General features: G+C 35.1%; 1 pseudogene; it reads right to left on the bottom strand.

The window, feature by feature from the left end:
• Positions 1-17,834: 17,834 nt before the first annotated feature.
• On the bottom strand, positions 17,835-18,815 carry LOC100022772 (eukaryotic translation initiation factor 2 subunit 2-like; annotated as a pseudogene).
• Between the last annotated feature and the right edge of the window lie 992 nt (positions 18,816-19,807).

A 19,807-nucleotide genomic window follows, 5' to 3' on the forward strand; every position in this document is an offset into this window, starting at 1 on the left:
AACTGTGATTAGGAAATGTCACTATGCAATTAAAATAAAATGAGTTCTCCAATCATATACTTCATTAAAATTTTGTTGAGCATAATGGCTGAGAATAAGAGGCCTTTTCATTGATCCAATCTGCTATTTTTCTCATTCAAAAACATATATTAATACAACTCTCCCTTTCTAAGCAAACTTTTTTCTTCTGATGGATAATAATTTTTATCACTATGCAATTATTTATGTTTACCACTTTATTGAATACATTTTACAAGCAAATTAAAAGAACCTATTAATTTTCAGATAGGGATAGGATAAAGATACTAAGGCACTTATTCTACTGAACTCATCTATATAGAGAACAACCCATGAAGGGAACGGAAGCTAAATTATATGAGAATACACAGTGGAAATAGATTGCCAAAAGTCATGAATGAAATTTTTTCCCAGATAATTCTTTCACACTCCTGGAAGTCCCAGTTAGAGACATTGCTTCAACTGATGAAGGGCACGTCTCCACAGCTTCTGAGTAGCAAGGAAACTTTAAGGCCATCGATGCTTTACTTTTACAGATTTATAAACTGAGTCTTAGAAAGGTGAAGCTACTTGTACAAGATAATACCATTATAAAGTAACAAAACAAAGATTTAAACTCAACATTCTCCAGTTACAAATTTAGCTCTTTATCTCTGTTTCCTACTACCAGTCCTCAGAATCTTCCTGAAGCTGGTAAAGTGTGATTCAAAACTTTGTTATTCCTAATGTAAATCTTGAAATTTCTCAGACTTGTGAATGTTAAAAATTTCCACATTGAGGAATCCTTCATTGGAACAAATTCCCTACTGGAAACATTCCCCATTTTGATGTGAGAACTCACCAGGATCAGAAATGGGAGGACCTCTACTCCACCCATACTTAAGACTGCTTTAGGGGAGAAAACTCCTTGCTAAACAATGAAAGTACTTGGACCCATGCTTATAATAAGGCAAGGAGTTCTTTGAGCTATGCCTGTTTTTTAGAATTGATACAAAGGGATGCTAGGTACCTATATAAAGGGTCAGGCAAGTTTTCTCTTAATGAGATTAGTCGACTCAGCTGTGTTTTCTCTGGTTCAGACTTCCTGAGGGGATTAGTTGACTTAACTGGAATTCAGATGGGCTGTCTTTTAGAAAACATCTACGGTGATTGGTAGATGGAAGAACTTAGGGGAGGTGACATAGGAAAAAACCCCTATATAAGAAAAGGAATCTCTGGAGCATGAGAGTTTAGAGATAGGATTGCTTGGAGATTGATCCTTTTGGAGGAGGCCCTTTGAAGATCTCTTGAGAAGGCTTGGGAGGCTGACTCTGGCTGGAACTCCCTCTGGGGAGACTCTGTTCCCCAGACATCCTTGCTTAAGACAAATCTTGTGGTGAGTGATAAAAAACTGACTGATTCTCTCTCTCTTAAGACTCAGGTCTAGGCCATGTTGGCTTAAGACCCTTCATACTTATTTCCTTTTTCTCTCTTTCCTTTAATTACTCATTGTATTATTAATTAAAATCTCTATAAAACCCAGTTGACTTGGGTATATTGAATAATTGGGAATATTTCCCTGGCAACCACCTCATATATTTGATTTAGAAACCAAGACACTGTAGTGAAACATATTTTCTGTGGTCAAATTTACTCACCCTCTCTTATATCTATCACAATTTATATCTTCCACCATTTTAACTCACTACAGTTTACAACATCAACCATTTTAAATTCTATAGTTTAAGGCCTTCAACTATTTTAATTATAACACTAACACAGACAAGATTTCCTCATATAGTAATTATAGAAGTGTCCTGCTCTAAATCAGATGCATTTGGGTGAAATGAGAAACTACCTGGATAGTGTTCCTCTACTTTTTATTTTCTTTCAGAGAATAAAAAAAGTCCATACTCAAAAGCTCCAAAATTTTATTAGTATTCACATGAAATGATTTGGCAACATTTTATTTTCAAAACAGTGAGTATGAATTTGAATATATCTATCACCATTTGGGGGGCACAAAACTGCATAATCTATAGTTATGAAGTTACAGATGTAGCAGATACAGTACAGGAGTTGGTGAATCTTTAATCCTCTGGATCATTAACAGAAATATAACTGTCCAGAGACATTCCTGATCGGCAGGGAAAGGGAAAACTATATTTAAAAAAAGGAATGATAGGAAAAATAATCCAAAGAAGATACAGAAGTTAAGGGAAAAATAATCACATTTACATAGATCTATCTTTTTTTGGCTTACTTGCATTAGCCAATTTGAATGTAAAACTACCATATGAAGTAGATAATATACCCATTTTATAAAAGATGACAAAGAGACTCTACAGAGTTAAATGACATCTCAGGTTACATAGCAACCAAATGGAGAAATTAGGAATAATCTCTAGATGTTCCATCTCTGAAAGAGGCACTTAAAATGGTTTTCCAATGAATGAATGAATCAATCAATCAGGAGCATGTGCCAGGATCATACTATTCAACAAAGATCATATTAAAGATTTGATGTTACAGATTTTAAAGGTGTCAGTAGCAGCTACGCTTCCAGGCGTTATTAGTAACATTTAAAGGATAGAAGGTTTACCACAAAGTTGGCATGCAGGGACAACTATCACTTTTGGCAAGTAGTATTAGCTATCCAGGGCAAGCAAAATCAGATCAGCCCTCAAATAAACTTTGTAATTAATGATACAAAAATTACACAAAACTACAGTTTATCCAATTGATGTACAATGATAAGTAGCTACTATAATAACCTGGTCAATAGAATCTCTGGGCTCTAAGGGACATCAGAGTTTATTAGTCCAATTTAAACAGTTTGAGGTCCCATATTCTTTCAACTCTATTTAAGGCTCTTTGGCCAGGCCTTTTGCAATACAATTTTCTAGAGGGAAAGGAAAGCCAGTATTTTTATTCACACTTACTAAGGAGAAGTACTCTTATTCATTAGGAAGGAAAATACATACATACACATACATACATACACACACACACACATATATATATGTGTGTATATATATATATATATATATTTACATATACACAATGAAAGGAAGGTGAAGTATTAGAGATTAGATAAGAGGACAAAGTGAAAAATAAGAGGAGTGAATCAACTGCTGGATAATAATGACAAAACATAAGCCCAAGGTCACCCAGTATCCAAAACTCCTCTTCCCTGATCTTAAGCTAGCACATGACTTTTCCTTCCCTCACCTCCTTCTACTTTATTAAAGGAGTATATCTATTAAAATTTTTATGACTAAATTTTCTGCCTCAGGGTAAGGCTCCTATCCTCTTGTCCTAGTTATAGTTGTTTCAGAAAATGGATAGTTGCTGAAAGATGTTTATTGATGGAAGAATCCCAAATGGTACTTGCATTTCCTTGATTCCCTAGTGAATCAGCTATGAAAGTGGGAAGCCAGTAACTTACTTCCCATATTAAGACCAGGCTCTATTGAAGGCATCAACATCACTTAGCAATACTGTTATTAAGAACTTTGCTAATTATTTTGGGAAGTAGTACAATCTACCTGAAGTGTTAAAAAATGGAAAGTAGGGATTTAGAGATTTAACATAAAATCAAATTATATAGAATTTTTATGCTTAATATCAAGAATAAAAGATTAAATATTTTTTAAATGGTGATTCAAAGTAACCAAAGAAATTTAACTCACCAATTCTTTTGCCTGGTAGAAGTTTGGCTAAGATAAAATTAGCATAAAGGTATTAACTGGCTAAGCAACCACTTGGCTTATTTAAATATAATGATCTAAGCTGATCAATTTAGTTTCCATATATCAATATCTTTAATTTTGAGTATGCTCCTTTAAATTGCACAACCCAATTTGACTATTGATTGGTAACATTTCCTGATACTCCAAAATACCATCTATCATTGAAGAAGCCAAAGTGGGAGAAAAAGTATCTAATATTCAAATGAATAATTATCTAGGCCAAATGTTAATAACCTTTTTTTGTATTATGGATTTCTTTGGCAGTTTAGTAAAACTTATGGATCCCTTCCTAGAATAATGATTTTTTAAAATGAATGAAATGCTAAGTTTCATTTTGAGACTAATGAAATTAAAACATATCTCTCCCATTCAAATTCATAGACTCTCTGAAATTATCCAGTGACCCTTACTGGGAAATTTTTGATGCTAAGTTAAGAAATGCTAAATTTTAGGCCAATACCACTCCCATCCCCATCAAACATTTTCTATATACTGAAATATAATTACATCCCCCCTCCATGGAAGATATATTTGCTATTTTTATTGTATGTGTAATCTAATAAACTTATCATTAATAAGAAATGTCATAAAATTAATAAAATCAAAATGCAAACAATAGTCAAAGTTGGGCTTAAAAATAGGATTCAGCTATCTTTTTGTTTTCTATAATGAAATATTCTGTGCAGTGGTAAAATAATTAATCCTGTCTACAAATTTACTTTTACTGTATTGCAAAAAAATTTAGAAGCAAGAATACTAAGTATTCAGAATAAGAAGATGAATAAACAAAATGTTACAACTATCTATTATTTTTATTACACAATTTTACTTGTTTTTTCATTGAATATAATTTCATTTTCAGTTTTAAATTCTTTCTTCTTCTTCCACTTCTCCTTCACCTACTTCCATGAAATGGAAAGAAATACAAGAAGACACATTCAAAATTTGAATCATTCAAAATAAATTTACACCTTAGCAACATTAAAAAAAATAGAAAAAGAAAGAAAAAAATACTTCAATCTCCTCTGAGTTTCTCATTTCTCTCTCTGCAGTTGTATAGAATTTTTTTATCATGTGCCTGGAATTGTGGTAAGTAGGTCACTATTTTGATCAGAGTTATGAAGTCTTTTATAATTTATCTTTACAATTATTTTCATAGTGTGTAAATTGTTAATTTGGCTCTAATCATTTCACTTTGCATCAGTTCACATATGATTTTCCAAGTTTTTCTTAAACTTTTCCCTTTATCATTTCTTACAGGATAATAGTATTCTATCACATTCCTATACCATAATTTGTATAGCCATTACCAATTAGTGGGTATTTACTCAGAATCTAATTCTTTGCAACCAAAACAAAGTTATTAAAATTTTTGCATGGATGGATGCTTTCCATTTTTCTTTTATTTCTGTGTGGTGTGGATCTAGTAGCAGTATTACTGGATAAAAGAGTATGCCTAGCTTAATAACTTACTAATTATAGTTAAAATGCTTTCCAGAATGGTTAGACTAGCTTGTAACTCCACCAGTTTTGAATTAATGAAATTATTTTTCTACATCTCCACTAGCATTTATTACTTTTCTCTTCCATCATGTTAGTCAATCTGATGAATGTGAGGTGATAACTCAGATTTATTTTAATTTGCATTTCTTTAATTATTAGTGATTTAGATATTTGTATCACTCTGTTAATAGTATTTTCTTCTTTCACTGAAAACTGTTAAACTCTACCACATGAAGTTTATAAACATTAAGTATGTAATTCAGAAACTGATGACTGATGATCTTCATTTTAATTTAATTCTTCTTCCTGGCATATAGTAGGTGCATAATATTTATTGGTTAACTACTAGATTTTAATAATGCTTTTACTTGTGCTCTTTTTATCACAAATAAATGGATGCAATGTTCTCATTTTGCAACTTAGAAGAAATATTATTCAGCTTAGATTAACTTGAATAGACAGACAAAAGTCACACACATAAACCAACATATCCAGAAATTAATGCATATGCAACATATCCAGAAATTAATGGCTAAATTTGTTGGCCAAATATCTTCCCTTCACTACAACTCCCAGTCCAGTATTTAAAGAGGTAAGTGAGAGATCTTTATCTTCAATGTTTTCTCCCTTCTACTTTACTGCCCAAAAGCTGATCTGTTCTTTGCATGTTTAATTGTCTTTTAAGATCAGCAAATGTATTTGTTAGAAGTTGAACATTTTTTCTCAACTGTAGATCTGGTAGTCAATATTGATTCTTGAAGCTGTGATTTTTAAGTTTCCTCCATCTTGCTTGGTCTAGCACCCAGGAATGTGTACACCCACAGTACACGGGCATGTGCTAGCTAATAACAAATCAGAAACACTAACTGCCCCCCTAGGATGTCCTAAGTCAAGCTTGAGCCACCATTGGCACATGTGATATGCAGGAAGTGAGGTAGAGAACAGCCTCTGGAGTTCTCTCACTTCTTGTGGAGAGGGTAGATGCCAGTTCTATCCTGGAGCTCGAGCTTGGAGGAGCCCCGCAGACAGCTTCTCTTCAGATTGGTCATGTGAGTGATAAGGACTGACTCCCTTCTCTGCCTTGGCTCTCCAAGGCCTTAACTCCCACTTTGGCTCAGCCTGAGCCAGAGTGGTTCTGAGTTAAACTCCCTTCCTTTTCTCCCTCTTTCCTTTTCTACCTCTCTCTCTCTCTCCCTCTAATAAATTCTTTTTCCTGTTGTAATTAAATCACTGTAAAACTCCATTCTGACTTGAGTGTTTCATTTAGGATTTTATAAGTGAAATCCTTGGCGACCTATAATTAATATAATTAGTCTTTAACACTAAATTTGAATCTAACAAAGGAAGGTGCTGCTAATGTTATATGTTCAACCTTGTATCTTAAAATTCTGTTTTTTCTCCTAACTTCAGTTAAGCTGATTTGAGAGCTTTCCATTCATTAACATTTATGTTTTCTCTGATTTCACTTCTACCACTTCTGGCAGTGAAACAATTCTTGTTCAACCCCATCATGGCAGACATCTATACAAGTTGGGACTGACTTCTTTGGACTTATGATTCATATTGTTGGTTGGATATAATAGTTGTCTTGAGATATTGATTGCCTACATTTGTCTACCTCATATTATATTCTTGTCACAAATGCATAGTTTGGTTTCAGGTTTCATGTCATTGTGGTGGTTCATTTGTTTCAATCATATTCAACTCTTTGTGACCCAAATAGTTTACTTGGAAAACTTAATGGAGTAGTTTGTCATTTCCTTCTCCAACTCTTTCTACAGATGAGGAAACAGATAAATAGGGTTAAATAACTTGTCCAGGGAAAAATACATAATTAGTGACTGGGACCAGATTTGATCTCAGAAAGATCATCCTTCCTGACTCCAAGCTCAGCACTCTATCCACTGTGCTATGCTACCTAAGTACTGTGAATTTTAAAAGTCTCCATCTTGATCTAGCACCCAAAAATTGTGCACACCCACACTACACGGGCATGTGCTAGTCAATGACAAATCAGAAATAACTAACTGCCCACCTGGGCTGTCCTAAGCCAAGCTAGAGCCAACCATTGGCACTTGTGAGGCACAGGAAGTGAGGTAGGGAACAGCCTCTTGAATTCGATGACCTCCTGTGGAGAGAGCTAGACACGAGTTCCTGTTAGAAGCTTGAACAGAGAGGAGGCCCGCAGACAGCTTCCCTACAGATCGGTCACGTGAGTCAAGGACTGATTCCTTCTACCTTGGCCTTTGGGCCTAAACTCCCTCTGCCTTGGTCAGAGGTTGAGTAACCCCTTTCCCTTTTCTCCTCTCTCCTTCTCTCCCTCTCCTTTTCCCTACTCCCATTGTGATTAAACCTCCATAAATTCCATTCTGACTTGAGTGTTTCATTTTAGGAATTTCATAAGTAAATTCCTTGGCAGCCATTGTTCAATATTATAATGCTCTTAAAAGGTGAAAATTTTCACCACAACAGTACCCTACCAGCTAGTTACCCCAGATCTCATACCGACTTCGTATCTAACTACAAAATGTATTGATATTGTGATTGTGATACTGTTTCCTCTTGATAGAAGAACAGGTTTGATATATTTCAGTTTTCTTGCTAGGGTTCTTGCACTGCTCAAGGGATTGGGGTGTCTTATCTCTGCCACTGGTTCAATCCAATGGAACTTTCACAAGAAGGACTAGAAGGGGTCATGCTCGAGTTCTACTTTGTCACCTTTATTTCCTAATCTTGCTCTGGAATGTTGAAATGAAGCTGAACATATAACCATACCTAAAGATATCACTTCTCTTCAGAGATGCAAACTAATTCAATATGGCCCGAAGTGGGGTAGTGCCTGTGGGTTTAGTAATAGAGCAGACAAAGGAAGGATAGATCTTCTAAAAACTACCTTGTCTGTGGTAAGTAGTACCTCAACTCCTATAATCACATCAATCTTTTGAGGATTTCAACTTAGGAGAAACACAGGAGTGAGTCAAATTTCATTAGTATCAGAAGATGTGCCCCTGGGTTCAAAGTCCTATAATATTATGGATTTCATGCTAGAAGGGACTTTGAGGTAATCATTTTCCACTCTCTCAATCGAAAAATGAAGAATCTAAAGAAGTTATTTTACTTTTGCAAGGCCAAACAGCTAATAAATGTCAAAGTAGAAATTTGGGTCTAGAACTTTTTGATTCCAAGTCTAGCACTCTCTCCATTACATCATCCTGTCTCTCAGGAAATTTATTCTTGCTGTTTTTAATTATATATGTCTCCCTTTAATTCTGGGGCAAATGGCCGAACCTGGTGAGTCTGAATTAAATGATATGTTCTGCATCCTGTATTTCTCTGAAAGGGAACATGTTTATAATTCAGAAAAATAGCAGAGAAGAAGTAAATGTTAGAAATTAATTTATAAGGTGACTATATGTGACAGACCTAGAGGCTGATATATAAATATTTTGCCAACACAGGGTATAAGCAAAGGGAAAATGACTTTAGCTACTTACTACTTCAATACAACGTTTAAAAAATAAAAGGTTAACCTATTTGAGGCTAGAATGGTGTTTTCTTGATGTAAGGTACTCCTAGTTAAGAAATTCCTTCTATTCATACAAACTATGGACTTTTCTGCAACTTCTAATATTAATGTTTTACTCAGGACACAGAGATTTAAAAAGCTCTATTATAAAAGTACATGTTATAGACAAGACTTGAAACCAGTTCTTTGGAATCCAAGGGTAGTAATCTATTCATTGATGGTTCATCTCTACTGATGTGCCATGGTGGGGCTAACTGGAAGAGGATCCACTATCAGAAGGACCAAAACTGACAGTCAAGCCAAATGAATAAGGAATTTATGTCAGCTCTCTAGCCTAAGGCTGTTGCTGTGAAAATTGAGATCTGTGGTAGAAGCAAAATTCAAAGTCAGCATTACAAGAATGAAGAATCAGATTTGCTAAGCCCACCTGCAGATGTCGTTCCCAGTACTCCCCTGGAAGTTCACCTAAACATGGAATCTCCTCAGATTGAAGAATTTGTACAAAAGATGTAATTACTTTCGACTTCGATGCATCTTCCCTCTGACTGACAAGGTGGATAAGATAAAGCATAGACCTGGCTATAATATTGCATTGCTCAGTAAACCACATGGACCTTGTTTTACCTGTAGGATCAAATATGAACTCCTCCTGAATTTAAAACCTTTCACAAATTGGCTCTATCCTATCTTATGTAATACTATCCTTCAGACTCAATATGGTCCCATCGAAATGGACTCTTATTATTCTTCATGCAAAGCCCTTCATCAAAATCTGATCACTGACACTTATAAGCTTGTAAAATCACTTAAACTGCCTCAATTTGTTCAGTAATAAAATGGGAATAATAACTTCACAAAGTTGTTGTGCTAATCAAATGAGATAATACTAATAATGTACTTAGCATAGTAGGCAAATAGTTGATGTTTAATAAATGATTATTTATTTTCTTTCTTCATTTCAGTCTCTGTGTCTTTGCAAAGACTCCCCCACATGAGTGGAATGCACTTACTTTTTGCCAGCACATCTTAGCAGTTTCTTTCTAAACCAAGCTGACATATCACTTTCCTGATTTCCTATGCTCAAATCCTACCAATGCCCACCCCTACATTGCATTATTGTGTGTTTAATTATATGTTTATATATTGCATTTCCTGGTAGAAGGTAACTTTGAGAGGAGGAAAGTTTTCATTTTTTGTCTTTATTTCCCATAAACTTAGGATATAATCTGGAAAATAGTAGGAATTTAGTAAAATGAAGACTGATTATTTATGTCTACTGTTTTCAGTTATTATTTGTATATTATGTATAATATTATTATATTATACAAATAATATTGTATATTATTTGCTTTTAATAATGAAAACCATAAGCTAAATGGTTAAAATTGCTTTTAGGACTTAAAAGAACTTTTCTCATAAAAACTTTATCAATTATGCTCTAGAAAAAGTAATATACCCAACAAATAGATAATCAAATTGAAGTTTTCAAAGGTGAAGTGACAATGTGCCCACTGCCACATGGACAGTATGTATAAAAATTATTGATTCCATGTCCAGAACTCATTTTTTTCTTTTTCTTTTTTTCATTTTTCCCAATTGAACAGAGAGAAAAAATTAGCATTCATTTTCTGATATTTTGCAATCCAAATTTTCACCCTTCTTCCATTATATCCCTTCTCCTCAATCTGCCAATTAATATGATATATTATACATTTGTTATCATGCATATTCCTTACTTTGTAAAAGAAGACATTGTATGTTCAAAAACAATTCATGAAAGAAATAAAATGAAAAATGTTATGCTTCCATCTGCATTCTGACTCCATCAATTCCTTCTATGGTGGTGGTTTCATCACAACTCTCTTGATATTGTCCTGGATTCTTGCATTGTTGATGATAATTAAGTCATTCACAGTTGATCATTGTACAATATTGATGTTACTGTCTACCATATTTTCCTGGTTCTGTTCATTTCATTTTGTCTTGCTTCATGTGAATCTTTCCACATTTTTACGAAATTATCCTGTGTGTCATTTCTTATGATGCAATAGTACTCCATTACAAGAATATTCCACAACTTGTTCAGCCATTCCCCAATTATAAACACCCCATATATTTCTAATTCTTTGCCACTACAAAAAAGCTGCTATAAATATTTCTGTACAAGTATATCCTTCCCCTTTTCTTTGATCTTTTTGGTATTTAGACCTATTAGTAGTGAATGAATATGAAGTCTTATGGCCCCTTGAGTATGATATCAAATTGCTTTCCAAAAGAGTTAAACCAGCTCATAGCTAAAACACCACTGCATCATAATCCCAGTTTTCCCACATCCCCTTAAATATTTATCAGTTTCCATTTTTGTCATATTAGGCAACCTGATAGGTGTGAAGTTGTACCTCATGATTTTTGAAATGTTCATTTCTCTAATTAATAGTGTTGTGGAACATTTTTTCAGATAGTTATAAATAATTTTAATTTATTTCTCTGAAAACTTCCTGGTCCTATCATTTGACAATTTATCAGTTAGGGAAGTAATGTCCTGTACTCTTGCACTATAACAAACTTCCTGTCCTATCTAGTATATTTCTTGTAGGATACATGAACAAACATTTGCTATCCAAATTGTAACAAGACTGATAGGTCATGGGACCCAAACCCCTTTTTCCCTTTCCTCCTTCCCCCAGGATCTTCCCAAGCCTGGGACAGAAACTGCCACAATGGTAAGACCTGGAAGGACACCAGGATTTCCCTGTCAGGCCTAGACAAATGGCTTTCCCCATCACTAACCATCAGGCCTGAGAGATTCCTACCCCTAGAGACCAGGATTCCTAACACACTAAAGGCCATCCAATGAGCTTCACCCAGGTACCCCGACTTAGCCCACCAGAGACAACCCAGACCACCAACCTATAAAGACTGCCCCCTTCTCCACCTAGGAGTAGACCCCTAACCATCTGGGGGCTCCCCCTTGCTTTCCCTTCCCCCTCCCCCTTTTCCTTTCCCACAATACAGCTGTTACATTACTGAACTCTCTGTGTCATTTGTCTATAGTTGGACCCTCATCAGCCAGATCTGACAAAGATATTTAGGGAAGATAAATATTTTTAAAGCACCTAATATGTGCTAAGCACCATGCTAAGCCCTTTACCAATATTATCTTATTAGACCCTTATAAGAACCCTGTGAGGTAGGTGTCATTAATATTGTCATTTTATAATTTAGGAAACTGAGACAAACAGAGCTTACATGACTTGCTAAGGATTCTGTAGCTATTAGATATCTGAAACCAAATTTGAACTCAGTTCTTCATGGCTTCAGACACCTAAGTGATGCAGTGGGTTCAGTGCTAGGACTGAGTTCAAATCCAGATCATACATTTCCTAGATGTTTAACCCTAGACAAGTCACTTAACCCTTTTTTGTCTCAGTTTCTTCATTTGTAAAAATGAGCTGAAGAGGGAAATGACAAAGGACTGACTCTATTATCTTTACCAAGAAAACCCGAAATGGGATAATGAAGTGGTTTCTGAAATTGAAACAACTAAACAACTTTCTGACTTTAGACCTAGAATCCTACCCATTGTTCCATCTAGCTGTATCTAATTGTTTTAATAATGATTTTAGTTGAAAGTTTTATAAACTAGAGGAAAGAACCTAGAAGTTGTAGGTTATGTAATACTAGAGGAAGGAAAAATAATATTTTACTGTAATTTTCAGGAAAGAGGATAACAAACTGAGCAAATGGCAATATATTTTTTCATATCATGGCTTTGGATTTATATTGATTCTCTTTTAAAATATAAATTCAAGTAATAAAAAACAAAAAATATTGAGTCTATCTGTCTTTAATATTGAAATATGAATTCATTTCTGATTACTCTGACACTAAACCATGCCTTAAGGAAAAAAAGTTTCAGGGAAGATGATGTGATATTAGCAATTAGGAGAGATCTACAGTGACTAGCAATAGCTAAGTGGAATCATAGATATTTCAAAGGGAGACTTTAGTTACAAAGGCTGAAGAAGAAATTGAAGGAAAGAGAAAGACATGGTGGTAGAGTTCTTAAAACAAAAAGCATGGACTAATTTAAAATTCGACCACCCTGATCCTGGCAACAGCTATCATTCTAGAAGTTACTATAGGCAGCACAGTGTTCTTCCTTGTGAGATAATAATTGTAGGGTACAACAATGTCTGACACATAGTAAGTACTATGTGTTGATATTATTATTAAAGGTTCTTTAACGTTGTGCAAGCTGGCTCAGTAGATCAAGAGCCAGGCCTTGAGATGGGAAATCCTGGGTTCAGATCTGTCCTTAGGCACTGGCTAGTTGTGTCACCCTGGGCAAGTCACTTAATCCCTATTCCATAGCCCATATTGTTCTTCTGTCTTAGTACCAATAGAGAGTAGTGATGCTAAGGTGGAAAGTAAAGTGTTTTTTTTTTTAATGTAAAAATGTGTAAATCTTGGAATTGGACAATTTAGGTAAAAAAAAAATCTCAGCTTTGTCATTTACCAACTATAACACAGGGCAATCATTTCATCTTTTTGAGCAATTTTTTTCAGATGTATATTTGGGCAATACTAATTATGCTCATGTCACAGAAGTTTTGTCAGTATAAAATGAAATGAGGTAAATAAAGAACTATTATTTTCATTTCTGGATAAAATTTAAATGAATGAAATATTTGAAGAATGATTAAAATTATATCCCATGTATATAAAAAACTCTTATCTCAAACAACATACAGTAAACTTTTTTTGGTCATTAACTTTAATCAAAGTAAAGAATCAACCAATTGAAAGAAAAAATCCATAGTTGGACCTAATTTGTTTCACGTAATATATTTCTTCAGCAAATACTTTAGGCCCTTTTCTAGAGACCTATATATTATAATACATATTCACTAGGTAGCCTGGAAGAAAGAGCCTAAAATGCTAAACTTATGCTTAACACTGCTACAAAGAAAGGATTTGAATGGAAGTACTGTTAATGGCAATATATTACTAGTGATTTATCTAAAATTGACATTTTTCATGTAAATATGCAATGAAAATTTTATGGTATTTTCAAATGCAAATGTATTACTTCCTTTTGAGGGGTCAATTTTTCTCTGAAAAAAAATTACAGTATTAGCAATAGCGAAACTCTAATTTTATGAGGGCCAGCAGTGGCAACATAGGATTTCAGACATAGCCATTCATTAAAGCAAATATATTTGCAACTATATTCTAAAATATTGTAATGTACCATAATTTTCTTCTTTTACTTAATATATTTATAATAACTGTCAAGATTTATATTACATTTGTGGTAACAACTCTAAACAGAATTAGAAAATTCACTTATCAAGGTCTATTGTAAACCTATTGTTGTTTGTCCTTTGATTTAAAAAAGGAACAATGACAGGTCTTCATGTATCAACTTGAATGTGAATTGGATTTAAGTACCACAGAGTTACATCAAGTCATGAACCTCACTGTCTTTTTCAGAGTCATTGAAGTCTTATGGCAAGACATAAGCCAGAATGACCGATGATAACCTCAGATGCAGTGGATGATTTTGGTGACATTGATGTCCTGCTTCAACTGCCTTTAGGATTGTTAAAACAGATTGTTCACATCTTTCCATTCTGCCAGAGAAGGTTTTAAGAAGGTTTGGGTAGACATCCCTTTAAGTCACTGATGGATTTGAAAACTCCACCTAGTTTAGCCCAGGAGTTTGGGAGTGTAGAAGCTGCACATCCTACAGTTTCTGTTAGGAAGTCCTAGAAGAAGAGGTATTTTGAAGACCCTGAAATGGCTGGCAAGAAGTGGTTGTTAAATTTTCAATAAATGCCTTTACAACTCAGAAATTGAGAAATGTTTTAAATAAGGACTTGATTGTTTTGTGAATTGTCTATACTTAAAAATGTGATGGAGAAAATGTTAATAATGCAGATAAAACTTTAAAAATATGTTGTGGGAACATTTTTGAGGAAGTGAGTCAGCCCAATCCTACCTAGATGATAGATGGTGGAGGTGAAAGAGATCTTAGGTGCCTTTTAGAACTATCTTTCATTTTAGTGATGAAACTGGTACTTAAGTATTATATATTGCACATAGTAGTCAAGATTCAAATTCAAATCCTCTTGTTCTATATAAAGCATTTTGGTTACTGAACCAAGTAACATTTTTGGGAAAGGGAGTATGAGATCAAAAAGCAAGAAATGGATCTGGATTTAGAAGAAAAATGAATTTAAATATGACTTCTGGCTCTTACTATACATTATAATAGTAAATCAAAATCCCTCTAAGTCACAATTTCCCCATCTATAGAATATAGTTGACAATATTAGTAATAATTCACATAGTTATTCTGTTTCATATATGATTGAGTTATGTAACATGTTTAGAAAACATCATTATGTATAAATGCCAGCTTTAAATTATAATTGTTTTCAGTTCATGCATAAATGATAAGTTAATTCCTATGCCAACATGTAAATCGTGTTATTCATATTGAATGAGGGAATGGTTCAATGTGGGTCTATATCCATTCATACTACAACAGTTCTATGTACTTTTTTTTTTTTTTGGTTACACAAGATGCACTGATCCTGGCTTTATTCACTCAAAGTTATATCCAACATTTGTTACAGCTCTTTTTACAAGTTCCAAAAAGCTTTGTAGAATCTCAAATGTGGATTCTACCTATTGCTTTCAAATTGCAGTCAAGAATTTCAAAAAAAATGACTTGCAAATAAAATTGGAAATAGTATAGATATAAAAAAGAAAATCCAAATAGAAATTATTTTGTTAATTTCAAAAACAAGTATAGTCACAGTAGCTGTCACGTTGGGCTACCTAGATACTGTGAATTTTAGATTTACTTCACCCTGCTTAGTCTTTTGAATTCTAGCAACCAGGAATGTATACACCCCCACTTAAGAATTAACTGTGATGAGGATGGCCTATGACCAACATGTGCTAGCAAGTGACAAATCAGAAACAACTGACAGATCCCTTGGGCTGCCCTATGTCAAGCTTAAGCTACCATTGGTACATGTGAGAAGCAGGAAGTGATGTAAAGAACTGCCTGTTTATTTCATGTCACTTCTTCTCTCTGGCTCTCTCTCTCTCTCAGCAATGTTGGGCTCTCTCAGCAGCCCTGGGAGCTTGCTTGGCTATGTTGGGAGTTCTGGGCATTTTGACGTGCTTGCGGGTTTTGGTTCTGTAGTGTGGTTTAGGTGAAGCATCTTCCCTGAGCGACCTTGGTGAGTGGTTAGGCTGATTCCTCATTTCTTTGACCTCCTGAAAGGCACTATCCTCTGAGGAAGCCCCTCATCTTGGACGAGGCCTTGTGGCTGGAAGGCGAGCTAGATTTAATCTTCTGAGAAGGCCCCTTGACTGAGGCCTCTGAACTTCCCTTGGCTTAGGCTAAGTCAGAGAAATCTTATACCTTTTCCTCTCTCTCCTCTTCTTAATTTTTTCTACTATTGTAATTAAACCACCATAAAAATCCCAAACTAACTTGAGTATTTTATTGGGATTGAATCTAAATCCATGGTGACCACAAATATAATATGTTCAACCAACTACCCTAATTTTACCCTCAACAATACCATGAATACATGCCAGTCAAATAAACCCATCCACACATTAACTCAGCCAAGTTTCCTTTGTTCTTGGTTCAAATTTTAAAATTAAAGGTTATAGTGATTTAAAAATAATGCAGCTAAGTCAGTGTGGTGTCAACTCAGCCTCATATAGAGCACATGCTCAATAACTTGCTCAGGTGGGTTTCCAAGACCCCAGGGCATGAAAAGTAGAGAGAGAAAATTGAGAGTGTGCCTTTCTTTGCAAAGAGTTTGTGTCAGACCAATATTAATGTAGCCAATGAGGATAGGCACACATAAGTTATATTTCATCTGTTCCTCTTGGTTCCTAGAGGTAGGACAATCACTTTATAATCAAGTCCACTTGAGGTGGCATGGCACATTCATTTTCCACTGCTAGAAACCTGGAATGCTAGTTATAAGCTTGCTGGCAATGGTTTCTCTCCTCTGGTGGGCACTCTGCTTTCAAAGTATTGAAAATTGTTCACAATGGGGCTTTTCAGAATATATACTACAAGCTGAAGGGGAAAATGCTTTCTCTTAACATCACCATCTAGTCACTGTCCCAATATGACATAGGTGCATTGCTTTCACATTGACCCAGTATCTTGGGGATGCCATGTTGAGTCTTAAGGGTTAAAGTAGTATCAAGAAGTTCATTATTGCTAAAATAACTTCAAGATGTTGGAAAGATAGAGCTCTAAGTGATCAGGGTATTAACCAGCTTATCATTCCATTTTCCACATGATCATAGTTGGAGGAAACATGCATAAGGTGGAAGTGAGGTAGAAAGTAAACAATTCTCATATCTTAAAAAAGAGATCTCAAACCAATATTACCATCCCATACAGACTTGGAATGTCTGCTAATAGCCATGCCTGGAACTCAAACTCCTCCCATCCCTTTCACATTCTCCTCTGCCCATGTGGGTCAGTCCTCTTTAGGAGCTGAAAAGCTGCATCTTGGAAGTCTATGCTAAAGTTCCAGGTCTCAATGTACAGAAGAATTGTAGAGATGTACAGAGATATTTAGTGAGAACTTGCACATGGTCACAGTAAATTATTTCCATTGCATTTGTCAGTTATGATTTTTGTTGTTGTTGTTTATGTATATGAAAAGGAAACTGAAGGACAAGCTGGCATGAAAGAGTCACTGTTAGAATAACTTTAATTTGTTTTGTGTTTTGCAGAGGTCTAGAAATGGTTTTTAAAAAGCCCCTCCTCTTTTCCTCATCACATTTTTTTCTGACAGTTGTTAAAATATTCAATGAGCAGGGGAACAGCTGGAGGATCTGCATCTTGAAAGAATTTCATAGATCAACCAACCCAATGCCAAATGAGAACTTGGCAGCTTTTTTTAATCTTGCTTTTAAAACAATGGTAAATCCACTCAGATCATAAACCTGTCCAACCACATCTCAAAAATGCTTTTCACAATTTAGTGTGGTTTAGCAAATTAGTTAGCTTTGGGATGGAGCTGTGCTTGCTTGCCTGTGACAGCCTGGAACCCAGTTTTGATGCTGCTGATGGAGCAGAGAGAATGGCAGGTCTCACATTGTAAGAAATAGAATTGTATATCCTTCTGCAGGCTTGTGTCTGGTGACCAACATTATGTAGGGCGAGTGACATACTCCTTGATATATATTCTCAAGATGTTTTCTGTTTCTGTTGGGATCTTCCTTTGACTACAAATTGATTATTACCAGCTATGGAACCACTTGTATCCAATTCAACCAATAAAAATGCCAGGAGATGTTTGGGCTGATGATGTAATAGTTTATAGATATCTGTGAAATTGCTGAAAGAAGATTACTTAGTTCCCATTCTAACAAGATTTCATGACAAATTTTCTTTTTTCTCCAGCAACCATATCAGGATTCTTTCCCCACATTATATTGAATACTCGATTCTGCAACTCATCATGAATATAGTCTTTTTCTGAGCCTGCCCATGCATGGCCAATCTGATTGTTGAAGGAGATTCTATCATCCTTTTGTGCTGTCTTCATCTTCTAAAGCTTGATCTTTCTCTAGGATTTCATCCTCATCTGGGAACTTGACATTCTTCTTTTTTCTTCTTTTTGTTGCCAAGCATAATATCAAGGTCATCTTCTGGTTTTGCTAGTTCTTGCACATCACTTTCAATCTTGAGGTCCTTAACATCTTCAGCTTCATCAATACCAAATATCGCTTTTTATTTTTTTTCTTCTTCTTTCTCTTTTGATTGAAAACATTTAAGTCATCCTGGTCATCAGAAACAACTTTCTATCATCCTCTTCATCAGCTTCTACATCTTTGTCCTCTGTTGGCCTTGGTTCAGTTTCCTTTGTTTCTGAGGGTTGTGTTTCTTCTGTCTGTGCATCTCCTTCTTCATCCAGCATAAAAGGCTTCTTCTTTTTCTTCTTGCTCATAGTAGGATCAACTGCATAGTAGGACATGGCTGCTGCTCAAGAAGATTTTGTGCGGACACAGAGTTGGATAGCCCAGTTGCTGCTTTAGGCTCCAGCCTGGCAGTGCCACTGCTTGCTCCTGTGGCTCTAAGCACCACACTCATCTCTATGTCCTTATTGATGCAATTAATCCCCAAATTGGTATCAATAACAAGCAATCTATGCTTCCTCATGCTGCATCTTAACAAAGATATTTTTAAACCTCTGCCTTCTGTCATAGAATCAATACTAAGTATTGATTCCAAGGCAAAAGAGCAGTAATGGCTAGGCAAATGGGATTAAGTGACTTGTCCTGAGTCACACAGCTAGGAAGTGTCTGAGGACAAATTTGAACCTAGCATTTCCCTTCTCTCAGTCTGGGTCTTTATCCACTAAAATACCTCCCTTCCTCTTGACCATTTTTTGAGAGACTCTTTTTTTGACCACTTACCATATTACGGGTTATTTCTTAATGCTCTTACATTTCCAACCCTTATTGATTTTAACACCAATAAGTGTATAAGTAATAAAAATCTAAGCATCCGATCTTTCTGTTATAAAATTACATAGTCCTAGAATTGAAAGGAATCTTGAAGACTATTTGTATCAATGTAATAAATTGGGATTGTATCTGTTTGTTAGTAAGAAGGGCCAGTTGGCTTAACTTTGTAACAAAGTGATATAGGCTGGGAAGAACAGTGGGCCTTTTTACATTAAGGCCTTCTCAAGGGATTTGGACTGACACAACTGTGGAGACAGTGGGTAAAAACAACACCTCTGTTTATTATGTTTTAAAGGATTAAAAAGTTTAACGGAAAAGTAAAAGGAGGAAAGATGCTTAATAAGTAAATTACTCCCTCCAACCACACCAATCCCAGGTCCCTCTGGGATTGTCCAATAAAGCACTTCTGTCCAATAAAACCAGACCTGCTCTCTCTCCTTATTCCTAACTTACCCAATTTCTAACTAGCTAAGCCTATTTCTAATAATTAGTCTTATTT

The sequence above is a fragment of the Monodelphis domestica genome, chromosome 7 (genome assembly GCF_027887165.1).
Source record: "Monodelphis domestica isolate mMonDom1 chromosome 7, mMonDom1.pri, whole genome shotgun sequence".
Taxonomy (NCBI): Eukaryota; Metazoa; Chordata; class Mammalia; order Didelphimorphia; family Didelphidae; genus Monodelphis; species Monodelphis domestica.